General features: G+C 36.6%; 1 protein-coding gene across 4 annotated transcripts in view; it reads left to right on the forward strand.

Annotated features, from left to right (window-relative positions):
- Positions 1 to 19,310, forward strand: part of LOC150107612 (cytosolic iron-sulfur assembly component 2A-like) — a 136,318-nt gene that overhangs the window by 99,558 nt on the left and 17,450 nt on the right. For 3 of the 4 annotated variants that reach the window (XR_016548249.1, XR_016548252.1, XR_016548251.1), the window contains one exon: positions 16,558 to 16,787. The gene's annotated coding sequence lies outside the window, so the exon portion shown is untranslated. Of the gene's footprint in view, positions 1 to 16,557; positions 16,788 to 19,310 lie in introns of those variants that run through there. The other variant, XR_016548250.1, reaches the window with a different exon arrangement.

Consider the following 19,310-nt stretch of genomic DNA (forward strand, 5'->3'; position numbering starts at 1 on the left):
AGATAGCAGCTAATTCAGAGGAGCAATGTCCATGAAAGTACCTATAGAAAAGGTGCAGCACTGAAACAGAGAACCTGTGATAAAGTGACTGAAGGAAGTGTGTAAGCAAAAGGTGAGTATTTATTAAGGATTGCCTTCTGAATATCATCAAGAATTCTTAGAGAGGTCTTGGATGCTCAACCAAAAATGTGGGAACAGCACTTCTAAGATAGAGTACTGTTCCCACAAAGTTGGTATACTTCCATGTGTGAGGAAGAGAAGAGCAGAAAATAACACCAATCTTTTTAGAGGCTAAGGTAGGTATGTGAGTAGTATGTTTATGCCAGGATATAATGGATGTGACAGTCAATTCAAGAAGAGAAAGTTGATCTTGAAAGGAAACTGGAACATTATCAAAAATGAAAGGAGATGAGGTAGGATTTTTCTTGCAGGTAATAAGGCAGGCCTGAGTTTTTTTGGCATTGAAATTTACTAAGTTGTCTTCACCCCCATTTCAGTATGTTGAGGAGGTCAGTGTTCAAGTCACTGGTTATGGAAGATCTTGAGGCATCTAAGGTTAGGACACTGTAGGGTTTATCAAATAATGACGAGTACTATTCATCGGTGAAGCTGTGAATAGGATTTGAATTCAGAGAAAGGAGGTCATTGATTTAAAGGAGGAAGAGCATTGGTGAAAGCACAAAACCCTGAGTCACTCCAGCATTGATGGGGAAATCTGATGAGAGGAAGCCATCCACCATGACACATAATGAATGGCCAGTGAGGAAACTGGAAATCCAGTCTAAGAGTGTAGAAGGGAGCCATAAGATAGCAGTTTGTTCAGGAGGCCACTCTGCCAGACATGATCAAATAGAAATATCAAGAGCAAGAACATGAGTTTCTCCAAATCTTTCCATGGCCTAAGTCCAAAGGTAGGTGAGATTAGCTAGGAGATCGGCTGTAGAACAAGAATGGCCGAATCCATATTGGTGATTGCTGATTAACTGATGAGTCTTCAGGTAATGAAGCTGGTTATTGGTAACCTTCATCACTTTTGAAAATACTGAGGTAAGAGCAAAAGGACAATAGATCTTGATACTTATAAGACTCCTGGTCTAGACAGTATTGCTCTGGTTATGCTCAAGACTTGTGCTCCAGAATTGACACCCATCCTGTATTGTCTATATACACTTTCATATTCTACTGGCTGTGTCCAAAAAGAGAGAGAAAAGAAAGTCAGCCATCTAACTATTGTCCTTTTGCTATGGCTGACTTTCTTTTGTCTCTCTTTTTGGGTACTAGACTGGTATGGGCTTGCTTTCATTTCATTTCACATTGGGTAGATGCCAGTAGAATATGAAAGTTTATATAGACAATACAGGATGGGTGTCAATTCTGGAGCACAAGTCTTGAGCATAACCAGAGGAATATTGTCTAGACCAGGACTCTTATAAGTACCAAGATTAATGAGGATTCTTCTGATGTCTTTTTGGCAAAAGTTCAGAGGAGACATGTAGTGAGCAGTTTGTGAAAGTATGATAGGATTTGCTTTGGTCATCCGGGCTGCAGTTGGAGGAAAAAACTGATTGCCATGAGCCTTTGTCTTGGGTAGGTTACCATAGTACCAATACAAGGGAGAGGTTGCAACATGGAAGGGTAGAAGTTACGCCCAACAGCCTTAGCAAGGGTTGACGGCCAGGAGGTGAGTTTATTGCATTTCATTCTTACAAAGTCTGCTTTGGAATCATTAACTTTTTTACATGTTTCTAGCTGTTCTGTAAGCTGAATGAGAATCTAGAATTGTGTATCTTTTTAATTTAAGCCATTGAACATAAGCTGCATTTTTATCACAGATGGTAGAGGCAAATGTTTTTGAGAACCAGGGCTTAGGTACAGGTCAGGGGTTTGCAGTGGAGCAGAGAATGAAAGTTCTTATTCTAGTGAGGATTATTTCAATTACTAGTTTTCAATTCAGGTTTTGGATCATGAGAGCGAAAGCAGTAATCTGACTATGGAAAAGCAGCATAAAAATTCCAGAGGTCATCCCAGTTGACACAATTATAGTGCCATAGAGTACAAGGTTGAGATTGGTGGGTGGAGGACGAACTGTAAAGGAGACTGTGGTTCATAGTCTTATTCAAGAACTTTCATTCTCTTCTCCACTGCAAACCCCTGACCTGTATCTAAGCCCTGGTTCTCAAAAAAATTTGCCTCTACCATTCGTGATAAAAATGCAGCTTATGCTCATTGGCTTAAATTAAGTCTAAGAGGAGAGCAGACATCCTCAATATATTTGGAGGGAGAATTGGTTAAGAAAAGGTCAAGAACATTGGTAGAATGGTGAGGATTCTCTGGTATTCTGGTGGTATTGACTGTTTGTGTTAGGTTACGACTGATGCCAAATGATTCAGCTTCCCCATCAGCTTGATCTCAATATATTTGAGATCAAGTAGGAGAGCCAGTTTGTGTTGTGGATGTTAAAGTCCCCAAGGAGGACAATTTCACAATTTTGGTAATTAGTTTGTAAGAAATCAATTTTAAGTGATAGGTAGTCAGAAATGGCAGCAGGATTGTCAGAGTTAGGAGAGCGGTATAGGCAGCAAATGAAGGCTGTAAAGTGAAGTAAGAAAATTTCACACCAGAGCAGATCAAAAAGTGGGGATTTTAAGTTGGATAACCTTTGACAGATGATATCAGATTTCACAAAAGCACACACCACATTCCGCCCTTTTTGCAAAATTCACCGTATATGATGTAGCTGGGATAGTCATGGAGGATGCCAACTGAGGTTCTATTAGGAAAAAGAAATCAGGTTTTTATGTTTGTCAGTTGTGATGTATGTCCCTAATGTTGGTATTAATGCCTCAAGTGTTGGTGAAATGAATATCGAAGTGTTTCTTATTGGAAAAAAAAGGTTTTGGTACTATTTTGGGTTGATTGAGATTTATTTTTATTATTGGTTCCTATTTTTTTTGTTATATTTTTAAATTTTTTATGGGAGATTTTTTGTATCTGCAGTTAAAACTAGTATTTTTATGATTGACTTTCATCTGTAGAGTGGTTGATTCAGAAGACAAAGAGAAGGCATGGAGCTGGGATGAGGGACAAGTGAACATAGCTCACACACAAGGAGTGCCCAGACTCCAGTCCAAGTGTGTCCTCAGACAGTGTCCCCTGCATATCATTGACCCCGGTCTTCCTCCAGGCATGATCTAACAGGATAAGTGGTAGTAGGATTATTCGCCAGCTGATCAGGAAACCTCCAACAGATGTCACTATCAGGTTCAGTCCCATTTACTATCTAACAGTTTTCCATAAGCCAGCTTGTGGAAAACTGTTATATATTGCTGTACCCTCAAATGGAGCAGAAACTGGCTCCCTAATTGAAAGTGATCATGGTGTAATTAGTATGCCAAGCTAGGCCATCACCCAAACTGCATGTGAGAAGAAAGCTGGTGGGGGAGGACAGAAACCAGAGGCCTTATTCTGGGGGGTGAAACATGGCAGAAGCCACTTCACACCTTCAAAAAGCAAGGTGGCGGTGGTGGTGGTATTTCACTGGGCGATGAAAGGCATCTACCACCTAGAGGTAGATGCCTTTTTGTTAACATTTTCTCACAACTAGAGAATATATGCATTTGAGATGGCAGTACTTGTCCCGTTTGTGAAAACAGACCCATTATCATTGAGGGTGGGGATGACTTGACTGGGAGAGGCTTTATATTGTGCAATTATCAATCCGTAAGTAGCAATTAGAATTGAGTGAGGTGCAGGAAGATGGTTTAATGTTAAATCAGTTGTGAGACAAGGATGCGCAGTATCTCCATTGTTATTATGCAGGAAAGTGGTATTAAGTTAATCTCAGCTGTTTACTTTTTGCAGATTACTTTATACTTCTAAATAAATGCAGTACAAGTCTTCAGGATTCCCTGACTAAACTGAATAACTGCTGTAATAAATTTAATATGAAAATCAGCAATAAAAAGACAAAGACAAGAAAAATAGGAAGAAACATTGAAAATATCAACTGCATCCTGAATAGAGAACCTATAGAAGAAGTAAAACATTTTAGCTATTTAGCACAAATTTTTAGTGCACATTGCAAATTATATATGGAGTCAAACACTAAATAAGAAATTTGAACAATAAGACTGTTCAAACCATTATGAACTTATGGAGATTCTGAGAGCTGGGTTAGAAATATTATTATTATGTGACACCTCCAGGGAGTCCAAAAACTCATCAAGGGAGAGTGTGCCAACAGCATCGAACAACTGAAATCCCTTCCAGCTACTAACCGCACTCAAACTTGCTTAACTTTTTGTGAGCCATTAGTAGCAAAGGCTCTGCCAGTTGATCAAAGACTGGAGACTACAGATAAGAGTTCTGAAAGATTAGTGTAAGTGAATGTGAATAGATGGGATCAATGTCAGTATGATATTAAAAATTAGATATTAGGAAAGAACTTGCCATTGTTAGAGCTAATCTCAGGTAATATGGTAATATGGTTACTTAAACAAATGTGATAATTCTATTGAGCTAATCAGAGTTTGGGACAAAACATGAACAGAATTTATGCATATTTTGTTAATGTTAGTTACTAAACTATATGCAAATCCTCATATGGAGTTGGTTATTTTTGATTTTTATGGCTCAAAGACATCAAGGGTCACAGACACAGATTATAGCAGTACATATAGTAAATGTTAGTTGAACATTCACAAACATTCATGCCCCTGGCAGGGTCTCATATGGAGAAGTTTTTTTTACTTTATAAATGATGAAAGAGAACTGTTAGATTTTGTAGTTTGTTTACTTTTTATTCCTTATGTTTGCTAGAGTTATCCTAGAGAAATTTTTTATGTTAATAAACATCATGTTTTTGATTTGTTTAAAGTGTTTAAATCAATTATAAAACTTTAAAATAGCATATTAAGAATGTAATTTAGGGTTTCCCATAGCTCATCCTATAGTAATTTAGGGTTTCCCATAGCTCACTAAGAGGAACCTTTATAGGAACTTTTCAACTGAAAGGTGTATAGTTAACTGATCTCATATGTAGATAGCAGAATTTTTTCCCCCTTCTAAAAACAAACCAGCATAACTCTTTAAGTGTACACATATGCAGATATAATAAACAATACACAATACTAGCCACTCATGTGATTTAGAGGATGAGACATGTCTCAGGATAAGTTCCATTAAATTATTAGAACAGTATTTTGCCTTGGTAACCATGACATCTTCATGGGCACAGATAAGAACTATGTATTTGCATGTAGGCACACCAGCAGGAAACAAATACAGTGTGGCCCAGAAAGTGTCTTAGGTGTTAGGATAGCAATGAAAACTTCTCATGTAAAAAAAAAAAAAAACATTTTGAGCATACTGAAAGAAATGCCAGCAAAGGTTTGTCGATTGGTAGAGCCTCTGCTACTAATGGCTCACGTAAAAAGTTAAGCAAGTTTGAGCTCGGTTAGTAGTTTGACTGGATTCAATCATTCAGTGCTGTTGGCACACTTTCCCTCGATGAGTCTTTGGACTCCCTGGAGGTGCCACATAATAATAATAATAAATCCCAGTATCTGATTGAAATATTAGAAACTATTATCTACACTTTCAGCCATTCTGAAATTGCAGACCATGCCACTGACAAAGGTCACTAGATCAATTGATGTGTGTTGGGGGGGGGGGGGGGGAGAATCACCTCCCTGTAATATTATATAGAAGTACATTCACATTTAAGGAAATGTTTCTGGAACCTACTGCAGCACCACATTCTCTGAATCTAAATAAATGTGACTGCCTCACCTTATCAAAAATTTTGGGGACCTTACATAACCTTACATTTTTGCAACATTAAATTGGCAACCATTATCTTTTGTCCACAATGCTAATTTATTTAAATCATCCTCAGGATATCTACATCACTTTTATTAGCTATTACCTTCACCAGTTTTTTTATTATTAGCATGCAACTGAATATTCCCTCTTAGATCATTCTCTATATCATTAATACATAAATTAAAGAGTATTGGTTCCAGTACAAAGCCCTGAGGCACTCTACTGGTTGCTCTCATTCTGCTAGATTCCACTTTGCCATATACTATTCTCTGCTGTCTCAGCCCCTCCCACCCTCCATCCATGCCAAAGGCTTCATACCTGTTCACCTGTTCTCATTTTCTCCAACTTTTGTTTTTTGTGTGACAAATTGTCAAATGCCTTAGCAAAGTTCAGCAGTATCATGGTGTTGCCATTTCCCTTATCTAATTCTGCTGACCCTCTATTATAAAATGTAAGTAAATTAGTGAAGACCCACCTTTTACAAAGCCATGCTGCCTACCATAAAGTATCATATTCCTATCCATCTATTGTTGGATTTTACGTTTAACCACTACTCCTGACATATTAATTGGTCATTCAGATTAATAACAGAATAATTTCAAAATTCAAACAGAATGTGAAAATAGCTTACCTCTAAAAGAAATGGTTTCAACTTTGAATTGAGCAACACATCAAAACCTAGAATTTCAAAGCAAGGGCTTACTAGAGGGCATTCTGGAAAGCAGGTGTGATACATGTGCTGTAGAACGGGAAGAGCTGACAATATTGTTTTTATAATAACTTCTTCAATTGTCAACCACAACTTCTCTATGTTGTATCCACGAATTTCTAACCAACTATTAATAGTTGTGATTTTCCTATTATAGAAAGATTAATTATTAAAGTTAGTTGCATAGGTATTATTTCTGGGAAAATTTCCAGAATATTTCATGGCTTGATGAAAAGTTTCATGACTTACACATGTAATAAAAATTACATAGATTTATTTTAAAACTGGAGTTTTATCCAGTATATTTCATCCACCGTTACATGGATATCATCGAGATAGACCATTAACTGTATTCAGAAGATGAAAAACTTATGAACAACTAATAGTGATCACTTCTGAAACTTGAATAATGACATACAGTCTGATCAGTTCATGTTCAGGCGATTTCTTAGTGTTTCACATCTGTCAAGGAAAAGATGATTGAATTTTAACATGCTGGAATGAATAAGTTTCGTCTGGTTCCAAAGAACCAGACAAAATAGGAAAGATAACATGAGCAGGGTATTTGACAGTAGCGCACTCAGGATTTAATCTTGGGGGGAGGGGGGGGGCTGATTAGATGATTTGAGAATACACACTGCATCACATACGACCTATGACTGAGCATCTGTGATCACTAATTCATAAGTAGTATAGAAATAGATGACACGACATAACATAAATAAAAAAAAATGAATTTTAATTAGGAAAAGATTTTTGGAAAATTTTTTTGCGCATTTTTTCCTTTTTCTTTGTTTGGGACAGGGCAAACTGGCTGCATTAATATACCAGTAACCCCTCATTAGGAGAGGACTCAACCCATCCTAGACGGATGAGAAGGATAGGATAGGATTCCATTCACTGACAGTTCTCCATGCTAAAAATCTACTCATCACAAACCTCTTCACCACACTCTTATATAACTTCTAGGGATGGCCTCTGGTTCTTCTTCTTTTGCCTTCCACTCTTTTTACAATTTCCTCTGGACTAATCTGATAAAATCTCCTCACTAACTTAAATGTCTCTGTCACTTCTTCGTATCCACCAAACTCTGCAATCCACATTTCTTTAACCGCTCTCTCTCCATAGCCAGCATTCCAGAATTCTGATATTGTCTTAGTCACCCATCTCTCTGGACTCTCTCTCCAATGTTTCCACATCATATTGTAAACCAGATGAACAAATCTGAGAATAGTAGTCCAAGTGTGGTCTGACCAGTGCTTTATACAGTAGCATAACCACCTCCTTATCCCTAATGTTAGTGTACTTCTCATAGTGGCACTATGATGTGCAGTCTTTGCAATACTTTTGCATGCACTCTAAACTTGAGTCTACTGTCAACCATCACTCCCAAATCTCAAATCTCATCCGCTTCCTGCAGTACAGCACCATCAATATAGTACACAACCTTATATTTCTGCACTCCAAAATGCAACACCTTGCACTTATTAATATTAAATCTACAACACCACTCCTTTGTTTAAGTTAAAAGTCTATTCAAATCTTCCTGAAGGAGAATTAACATCAGCAGTGCTACTTACAGTTCTCCCCCAACTTTACATTATCGCAAACAACTGAAGATCCCCCCCCCCTGTCATTTCACATATCATTTACAGACAAGTTAAACAGGAGCAGCCCAAAAACAGAACCTTGGAACATGCTACTCCACTTCATAAATCCTAAAGATTATTAAATTTCACCTACTGTAAGTGAGGGCAGGGTTGCTGCAATAGATATTTTCTACATATTATCCCATTGTAAAACTGAAAACAGTGAATGAAAATAGGAATGTCTCAACATTTTTATAAGGAATTTCAAATACCAAATCTGAGTAAAAGTTGTCCCATAATAACTTGCATATGACAACGAACAAAATGAATCATTTTAAAGATGCTGACACATTTTGGGAAATGTGCCTAATAAATTATTATTCAATGTGTCTGATCAGTAATGTAAGGTTGTCAGTGAATCATCTGGATGGATTAATATAAATGTATTTACCAAATGCAAGATACTAATATTCTGATGTAAAGGGTAAAAAGAAAATTGGATATTCTTGGACTTTGCAAAAGCATTTGATAGATTACATGATAAGTTGGTGTACAAGCTGCAGAGGATGGGAATAGATAGTACATTGGCTAGATAGACTGGAGACTGACTCTCTGAACAATACCAGCAAGTTGTGTATGATGGAGCAGTGTCTCAAAAAAAAGGAGGTAACTAGTGCATGCCAAGGGTTCTGTCCTTGGGCCCTTGCTGTTTAATTTGTTTGTAAATGATTTATCATGTGGACTGAGTGGAGATCTTCAGTTTCCTTTCTTTTAGTGTTATACAGTGTTCAGCATTCATTTTAGAAATTATGGGCTTTACAACTGTGTTATAAATAACTATTTTAATTTCTTGACATTTCGACCTTCATATTAAGGTCATCATCTGGAGTATATACAAATATACAAGGACAAGCTGAGTTACATTTCACACAGTATGCTAAAGAGACAATGGTTATTCTACTGGCATGACCTCTAGTGAAAATATTATATATATATATATTAATTTTTTAATTTGAGGATACTGTATATTAGGGTTACCAAGTAATTTTATAAGCTTGGCTATTTAGCTCCTAATCCCAAGTAAGCAAACAGTTAAGTTTGCGCCTGAAACATACTTCAAGTCTAAAGATAGTACAACACCAGGGCAACTCATTGTAAAGGTGGGTAAAGCTCTGATCACTATTCTTAGTATTTTCCATAATGTAAAGCACATCTCACTAGAAGATGTATACTGCAATACATTATGGGTGGGAGTCACTACCCAGACCGGTTTCAACCTTTTTTGAGTTCTCCTCAGTGAGTAGCTAGACCCTAAATACCAAGGTTTTAGTAATACAGGGCCTTATCAACTTTACCTATACAAGTTGCTACAAGGTGTTTTTATTTTTAATAAGAATCTCTGGAGGAGACATAGATGTAATTAATTTTTTAACTTGGGGATACTGTATATTAGGGTTACCAAGTAATTTTATAAGCTTGGTTATTTAGCTCCTAATCCCAAGTAAGCAAACAGTTAAGTTTGCACCTGAAACATAGTTCAAGTCTAAAGATGGTACAACACCAGGGCAACTCATGGGAAATACTAAGAATAGTGATCAGAGCTTTACCCACCTTTACAATGAGTTGCCCTGGTGTTGTACCATCTTTAGACTTGAACTATGTTTCGGGTGCAAACTTAACTGTTTGCTTACTTGGGATTAGGAGCTAAATAACCAAGCTTATAAAATTACTTGATAACCCTAACATACATATATATATACACACACACACACTCATGAGCAGTTGAATTAGAGATACCTGCCTAGTAGCAGATAGCACCCCCCTTTTGCCTTGATGGCGGTGGTGATGCGGCGTGGCATGGACTCCACAAGGCACCGTAAGCATTGGGGAGCCAAACTGATCCATGACTGCTGCACAGCCTCCCACAATGCACAGAGATTGGTCGGAGCAGGGTACAGGGTGCATATATCTCTCTCTCGACAGCATCCCAGATGTGTTCAATAGGATTGAGGTCAGGGGACCTCGGGGTGCCAGCCAAGCATCCTCATATCCGTGGAGTGTTCATCCACCCACTTGGCCACAATTCGGGAGTGGTGGGCCAGAGCTGTACCTACAGCTCTCCTGTAGTGTGCTGTAGGTGCAGAAATGAGTTTACATGATCTGGCAACAGGTCCCTGTATTGTTCACCGTGAGGGACGATGTTAGATGTACCAGTGGACCCATTTCATCCCACATAAACAGTCCTCATACAAGGATACCACCGGCATGAGCTGTACCCTGCTGGCACGAGGGATCCATCGCTTCATGTGCTTGGCAATGCACTCGTACCCTGCCATCGACGTGTACCAATGTGTACCTCGACTCATCAGTCCAGGCGACCTTTTTTCCATGTGTCAAGGGTCTGATGGCGGTGTTTCTGTGCCCATGCTAATCATTGTGCCTTGTGATGTGCGGTGAGCAGAGGTACCCTAGTCGGGGGGTGGCTTCTGTATCCCATTGCGAGGAGATGGTTCTGGATGGTGTGGCTGCTCACACGTCATTGTTGTCCAGCATTGAATTGGCGATTGATCTGCGGCACTGTTGCCCATCTATCCACTGTTACCATCTGAGCTAGCCGACGCCGTTCCCCTGTCATCGACATGTTGTACACCATGGCAGTTTTCCCTGGTGGCCGTGGTTTTACCTGATTCCATGTACTCGGGTACACTCTTGACACAGTACACTCATGACACCGCTTCGGAGATGGAGTGCCCCATATGCCTGGCTCCGACTATCTGGCCGCAATCAAATTTGCTGAGATCTCGAGTCTTCCCCATTCTGTGCTCAACTAACTCGGATGGTCAGTACAAGGTCTGATGACATCCCCGTCATGCGCCATGTGGCACTATTCCATTCGCGCGGAGGGACCACAGCACCATTTCGCCAACACAGCAGGTATCTCTTATTCAACTGCTCATGAGTGTGTGTGTGTGCATATATATATTAAATTAAATAAAAAATACAAATGAAATTAAAAAAATAATTAATTAGAAACTACATCAAAGCTATATTCTGTTTAAGATAACATCAGAGAAACATTCTTTCATATAGATAGTTTTCTTACAGTAACAATGATGTCCTAATTTGGTATGACAATTGTTATATTACATTGAAGATTCTCTAGATTATCTACAGTCCTGTTTATAGTTAATTCTTAGGGAGAAAGGTTCCATGAGTAGAATATGTGCCTTCCATATGCTTGGGATTTTTAGACCATCATTACTGTTAAGATTAGGGTGGTTGATAAGAATCGCATAGGCTTCCTTAAATTTATGTTCATACCATGTTTTGGTGTGATGTAAACAACTGGTACTTTTCCAGTCAATTCTCTGTAAAGTTCAGGACATGATCAGAAAGGCCAGCTTCACTATAGTTATTATATTTAATGTGTTGTTTATGTTCCTTTTGTCTGATAGGAATTGTGCGTCCTTATATATGGTAGATTACAGGTGCAATAAATACGATATACTCCAGAATGGGCCAGTGGGGGGAGTGGGTCTTTGGATGAGTTGAGTAAACTTTTTAATTTTTCAGGAGGTTAAAGGTGGCTTTAAGGTTGTATTTCTGTAGTATTCTGTTTATTTTATCTGATGTCCCTTTAATGTATGGAATTGTTATAGTTTTATTGTAGTCTAGTTTATCTTTGATTTTAGTGAGGTCTTGTAGAGAATTTTGTTGATAGTGTTTTGGCTGTAACCAGTTTTTAGGAAAGTATTGCTGATAACTTTAAATTTGTCTTTAAGCGCTTGTTCATTTGAGCATATCTTCAAAGCCCTGTTTTTTTAGAGTATTAATGACACCTAGTTTTTGTGTTGGGTGGTGGTAGGAGTTTATGTGTATATATTGGCCAGTATATGTCAGTTTCCGATAAACAGTGAAGGAAAGACTGCCAGAAGGAAGACGTGTGACAAGTGTATCTAGAAATGGAAGTGTGTTCTGCTTTTCAATCTCAGTTATGAACGGTATGCATTTAGGTGGCTGAGGAAAGTGTCTAATGTCTGGCGGCCATGGGGCCAGATAGCAAAAACATTGTCAATGTATCTAAGCCAGACTTTGGGTTTTAAAGGAGAGGAATCTAGAGCACATTGCTCAAAATATTCCATATAAAAGTTAGCAAAAGGGGAGGAGATAATGGTGTTACACCCTGATACCTTCATTATGTAGAATTTTCAGTTATCATGGTGTAACATGAAGAGAAAATAAAATAAAACCCCTGTATAAGAGCTAATACATAAATTGTTTAAAGAAAGAAAAATATTCTTGCATCCAAGTAAAAATATATAAAAAAAAAAAAAGTGTTTGTTGAACTAAATAATTAAAGAAGGAATGTATTACAGTTGTGATATGAAAAAATTAGTTAAGACAGAAAAGATTAGTCATAAGAAATTGTATGTGAGAGGCTAGTTTTAATACTTGAAATGAGAAATTAAAATATTAAGTAAATTCTTAGAAAATTTTGGAAGGGAGATTAATTTGAGGCTAGCAAATGCAAAAGACTATCGCTCAGGGTCAATTCTTAAATTGAGACATCGTCACGTGTGAGTCGCGTGCTCGGCAACCGCAGGATGTTTGGCAGAAAAACACCACCCTAATTAGTTGGTGAAGTCGAATCCAGTAAGGAGCGGAGATAAGAAATTAAAGAAGGTGCCATTAGGGGTCAAGGTATAAAAGAGTTAGAAACCCCACCCCCCAAGAGGCTTTTTCTCAGATAGTTTCTTCACGAGCTTTTCATATAGGTTTTTTCATGCGGCTTTCCTGAGTGGAGGGGTTGGAGTTAATCTCCATCTAACACAACAAGGAAACAAACGTGAGCGGGATTCCATATTCCTATGGTAAGAAACGAGGAATGCCATTTAGCTAAAGGAAAGAAGGTATTGTCTATGTGTTTCATCATCCAGTGACAACAACAAAAAGAGGAAATCTATAAAGAAGTCAGTGCCCATGTGGTGAGTTTCACAGCCATTATATAGATGATTCTAAGTGTGTCCTTAATTTAAGTACGAAAAGTTAAGATCGCAAAAGCCCAGTTGAATGCCAAAAGAATTTTGGAGTGACAGATTATAGAGAAGTTTATCCCCACATAGTACAATCGGAAAAACGGTAGAGGCCAATATAGAAAACCCAAGTCAATAAGATACTGTAAAAATCTCATATTAATTGAAATCATAGGTAATTGTAATCACTGTTCTATTACTGAACAGTTGAAGAGACTAAGGAAATCATGTTGGAGGTTTAATGGATTTTTTACAACACTCAAAAAGAATTAAATTAGAATTTAATACTTCCTATATTTCGTCCTAGTCACTAGGACATCTACGGGGATTACAAGATGTCCTAGTGACTAGGACGAAATATAGGAAGTATTAAATTCTAATTTAATTCTTTTTGAGTGTTGTAAAAAATCCTTTAAACCTCCAACATAATGTCCTCACAGCACTTAAGCCTCTACACAAGAGACTAAGGAAAATTATACTGGGACTGTAGTACATGACTGATTGTAATGAGAGTATGATTGTTATTAATTATATAACTATTCAAGTGTCCTGAGATTTATGCATGTGTATTGTAACTTATAGGAAAGTTCTAAATGTCAAAGTTATGTATTAGCACAGTGAAAGGATAGTTTAATCTACATATAGTGTATATGTAGTATAAGCATATAGTGTATTCAGACTAATATAGGGTTAACTAAAATGTTAATTAGATCTGGGGTTATACATATGATTGTATGTGTTGAATTTTGTTATGGCAGCATGATTGCAATACCCATATAGGATCTTAGCCAAATACTTGTGATTAGCTAATGTTATTTTGTAAACGTTTTCTTAGTATTGAATTGAGTTATATATATTAGAAATTGAATTGTACCATGCTAATGAGTTTAATAAACCTTTGTTCATTGATAAAACAGTTGTCTGAAATTGCTGCCCAATGTACCACTTGAAAACTTACGAACCTAATCAAGCGAGAGGGGAGAATATTTAGATGAGTTACGAGATAAAGTGTCACGACTGCAATATTGGTTTTCACACTCAGACATATTTTTGTAATTGCTCCTTGTTTTTGTATTTTATATCTCAAACTAAATGTCCCAAAAGGCGCAGTATAATATAAATATTAGGAACACTAAGGAGAGAAATAGCTTAAATATTTGTATTTTGGGGTGATATCTCGTACATAGATAAAAGTTGAATATAGATGAGCAGAATTTCACTAGATAGAATAATAATCATAAATTGGGACACAACAACGGCGAGCCTATGGTTGTGCCTTCTTTTTGTAGATAGAACATCATTGTTACTGTAAGAAAACTATCTATATGAAATAATGTGTCTATCTTAAATAGAATATAGCTATGTAGTTTCTCATTAAATAATTAATTTTTTAATTAAAAAATCATTGTCTCTTTAGCATACTGTGTGAAATGTAACTCAGCTTGTCCTTGTATATTTCTATATACTCGAGATGATGACCTTAATATGAAAGTCGAAACATCGGGAAATTAAAATAGTTATTTATAACACAGTTGTAAAGTCCATAATTTCTAAAATGAAGAGATATTCAGTTATTTGCCAATGATGCAAAGTTGGGGAGAATTACAAGTAGCAATGCTGATGTTAATTCTTTTCAGGAAGATTTGAATACACTTTGACTTGGACAAAGGAGTGGGATTGTAATTTTAATAAGTGCAAGGTGTTGCATTTTGCAACAGAGTGCAGAAATATAAGGTTGTGTACTATATTGACAGTGCCATACTGCAATAAGTGGATGAGATTCAAGATTTGGGAGTAATGGTTGACAGTAGACTGAAGTTTAGAGGGCATATTGCTAGTGTTGCAAAGGCTGCACATTGTAGTGCTGCTATGATAAGAAGTACTCTAACATGTAGGGATAAGGAAGTGGTTGTGCCACTGGTCAGACCACACTTGGACTATTGTGCTCAAATCTAGTCACCTGGTTTTCAGTGTGATGTGGAAACATTGGAGAGGATCCAGAGATGAGTGACTAAGACAATATCAGGACTTTAGAATGCTAGCTATGGAGAAAAAGAGATTGAAGAAATGTGGATTGCAGAGTTTAGTAGGAGGAAGAGAGGTGATATGATAGAGACATTTAAGTTAGTGAGAGGATTTTTATCAGATTGATCCAGATAAGATTATAAAAAGAATAGAAAGTGAGAGAGGAAAAACCAGGGGTCATCTCTGGAAGTTATGTAAGAGTGTGGTGAAGAATAGATTTTTTACATGGAGAAAAAATTGTCAGTGAGTGAAATGCATTACCAGATTGTGTCGTTAATGCAAGGAGTGTTAAGGATTTTAAGATTCAGTATGATAAATATGTTGTCAGTTGAATGAACCTCCCACGATGAGTCTGCCAACTCCATGGAGTTTTTTTTTAATGAAAATATACTTTAAATAAACAAAAAAGTTCATTTAAAGTATATTTTCACTATGTGGGTATGTGCCTGTGTCTTTTTTTAGTGTAAACCATTAGTAAAACTTAGCTACTTCAAAATGTCACATAATATCAAAACTTGCAGTAAATGTATTTCCAGCATTGTACTTTCACCTTTCATGAGGTGGGGGGGGGGGTACTCTTGGGGAATCCCCTTACAAAATGAATAAAGACAAATAAAAACAATCAATATATACAAAAAACTTATATTACATTTATTAAAAAACTTTTGCTAAGTAAAGACACTACAAATATTTTTTCTTAGACATCTCTTTTGCAGATGTATCATTAATATTATTGTAATTCAAATTATTCACAACATAATTTCCAATAAATAATAGTGATAAATTTGACATTTTATCCTAATGCAAAGTTTCATAAATAATTTTTCACCCTCTTAAGAACAGAAAATGAACACCACCTGTTTGTGGCATGTCTGCAAACAGGTCATGGACACAAAAAATATATGAAAATAACTAGTATTTGCATTGTTTTTTTAAAAAAAAGGGCATGTGATCTATTTAGATATTGACTTGAAGCAACAACATCCTTTTTCTGAGCTATATATACCGGGGCATAGGGCTGACCATCTTATCCTGTGAATGAACGATTTGAGGTCCGATGATTAATAAACTGTCGAAACTGCAAGGTATAAGAGAGTAAAAAGAAGATAATATATATATATTACAGTAGTACCATGTATCATCATCATAATAAAAATATGCAGTATTTTCTTTTTCATAGGACATGATCTTTTTGGAACTGAATTTTATTCTTTTTATTATTATTATTATCATCATCAGAACATGCACAAAAATTATTATAAGGATAACATTATTAATACTGATATTGATTTAGTTTCATGTTATGCAGAAAAAATTACATTCATCTTTATATCAAACACTGTTGTTTATTTGATATTTTTTCTTTCCTTTGTCTTAGCTGGCCTAGTTGGCCAAGTGGTTAGCGTATCTGCTCTCCAGCCAAAAGGCTGCTGGTTCGAATCCTGCCGTGGGCATGGATGTTGTGATTGTCTGTGAAAGTACTAGTGGTCGTAGTCGGTGGTAGATGGCTTTGGTGTTAGATGATGAAGGTTGGTGGAGTAGTGAGACGAAGATTTGTAGAGTAGATGCCCTCCCTCGATGAGTCTTTGGACTCCCTGGAGGTGTGAGGTAATAATAATAATAATATATTATTGTGATATAGGAAATTTAAAAAAAAACAAATATAATTTTTTATGTTCAATTTTAATTATTTGTACTTTTAATTCTTCAGTTTAAATCTCATTGTTTGGTGATCTTGTGTACTTGTGCATAAATAAAGACTTATGTTTGCTCTTTTTTATTTTTGTATTGGAACCATACACAAGAGGTTCGGTGGTCAACTGTAATGATATGATGTCTTTTATTTTTCTTTACTATTATTTCTGTATCTTTAATATCTAATGTATATATCTCGTATATAATGTTACTATATGTCTCTAATCGTACCCATCATTTAATTATTTTTCTTCTCTATTTTTGCATGTATTCCTACCTTCCAAAATCTATATTCCTTTCACCTGAGAGCAATGGAATTTATTTAGATTTTTGACTGCACCATCCATGCCTCGATATGGTGCAAGAAATATAGCACTTCCAGTAGGTTACTAAATCTTTCACAACAAAATTACTTTATCGTCCCCAAGTTATCAATTTGCTTTGCAGTCTTGGCCCTTTACTCACTTACTGTTTCTACCAACGCTTCCTGCTTAGGTTCAATTTTATTTAGGATCAATGCATTGCAATTAAAAATAAGATCAGGCAAAAACTTTGCTTAAATGCAACATATGATTTAATAGTCAACAAATAGGCATATATTTTACACTAGAAGACAGGGGATGATCCTCTGTAATTCTCAAAAAAAAAAAAACTAAAACAAACATGCATATATCTCTACTTCAATTAATACAAGGCACACATCATGTTATCTGTCTAGCTTAAAGAAATATTAACAAAACTTCTTGAAATCTGAATATATCTCTACTTCAAATACAAGGCGCACATCATGTTATCTATCTAGCTTAAGGAAATATCATTAACAAAACTTCTTATACATGAATATATCTCTACTTCAATTAATACAAGGCATACATTATGTTATCTATCTAGCTTAAAGAAATATCATCAACAAAACATCTCAATATTTGAATAAACAGCGTTAAAGACATGTTACGATCGATCAATATAGCAATTGGTAAAGTTAGTTGGGAAAAACCATACATGATTATATACAGACGTTAGATTAAATCATAACCCAAAACATTTCCTAGGAATTAGCTATACTCATTCTTAGATGCAATCATCAAATTCCAGACAGAACAAGTCTCTAAAAGATACTCAGGCTATTAATGTCCCTCTTACATGAATTTCTCAGTTCATTCACCTATCCTTATAACATCACAAGCGGAACGGCTCATGGACAAGTTCGGCTGCTCCTTGGCTGTTTGTCCCCTTGGTCATCTACGCTTCTGGGCTAATGACGGCTTGCGGCATTTTTCTCTGTCTAACCACCGGCTTCCTCCTCGACACGTCAGGGCTTCACTCTAAGGCTTTCTCTCACATCGTCTCCTCGTCTCTCCTCTCTGTGTAAAAATCCCCCCTTTTCTCTCTAGAAGTCTCATCTTATATTCCATCCATTCCGAAACCCTGGGTTTAGTTTTCTAAACCCCGTGCACTCACGCGAACCCCTTACGTTATCATATGATTCCTGGTTCTGGAACTTTTGACAAGCCCTTTCTTCTCCATCTTCGTGTTCTAATCTGATTAAGTCGGCCAGAACATTCATTTGAATTTTGCCGCTCCCCTTTCTGCATTGACCTTGAGGTCACTTAGGGTTGAAGTTGTAAACAAAATTTCAAACGGCTTTCCGACTGTAGAGCATTTCCTTTAGCCTTGACAATTTTACATCTTTTGTTTTAAAGAGATATCTAATTCCCGTTGGGCTGTATACATGCTACATACAATACTAAAAATGTTAAGAGAAAAGACTATTTATGGGTGTTCTAGGTTCTGCCTATCTGTAAAATCTCAATGCGTTCGTTATACAAAAATTATTCTTGCTGCATCGAATTTTTACACAACCTGTGTATTACAGTAGTACCTTTTTTTTTCTTTTTTTTTCACTTGGATGAAAAAAAAAAACTTCCATTGGTAAGATGAGAATGATATGCTGATGAAAAAAGAAATGAACCCCTTCTTGGCAGCCTTATCATTATTATAACCATCATGTAGATAAGAAGGTCCAAAAAGGGAAGCAAGTGCTATTGATGAACGCAGGAGAGGGGAAATCATAATGCATGATGTGCAGATTGCCAGCATGGTTAGCCAAGTGGTTAATGTATCCCCTCTCCAGCCAAAAGACTGCAAGTTCGAATCTAGCCGTGGGCACAGATGTTTGTAATTATCTGTGAATATACTAGTGGTGGTGGTGGGCAGTAGATGATGTTTGTGTAGATGATACAGTTTGCTGTAGTTGGTAGATTGAGTAGCAAAGACAGGGAGTTGTAGAGTAGGTGCTTTCCCTTGATGAGTCTTTGGACTCCCTGGAGGTGTCATGTAATAATAATAAAAATATGCAGTATTTTCTTTTTCATAGGACATGATCTTTTTGGAACTGAATTTTATTCTTTTTATTATTATTATTATTATTATTAT

This window comes from Typopeltis vanoorti, chromosome 4, assembly GCF_054136105.1.
Source record: "Typopeltis vanoorti isolate ZY-2024b chromosome 4, IOZ_Tvanoo_1.0, whole genome shotgun sequence".
Lineage (NCBI taxonomy): Eukaryota > Metazoa > Arthropoda > Arachnida > Uropygi > Thelyphonidae > Typopeltis > Typopeltis vanoorti.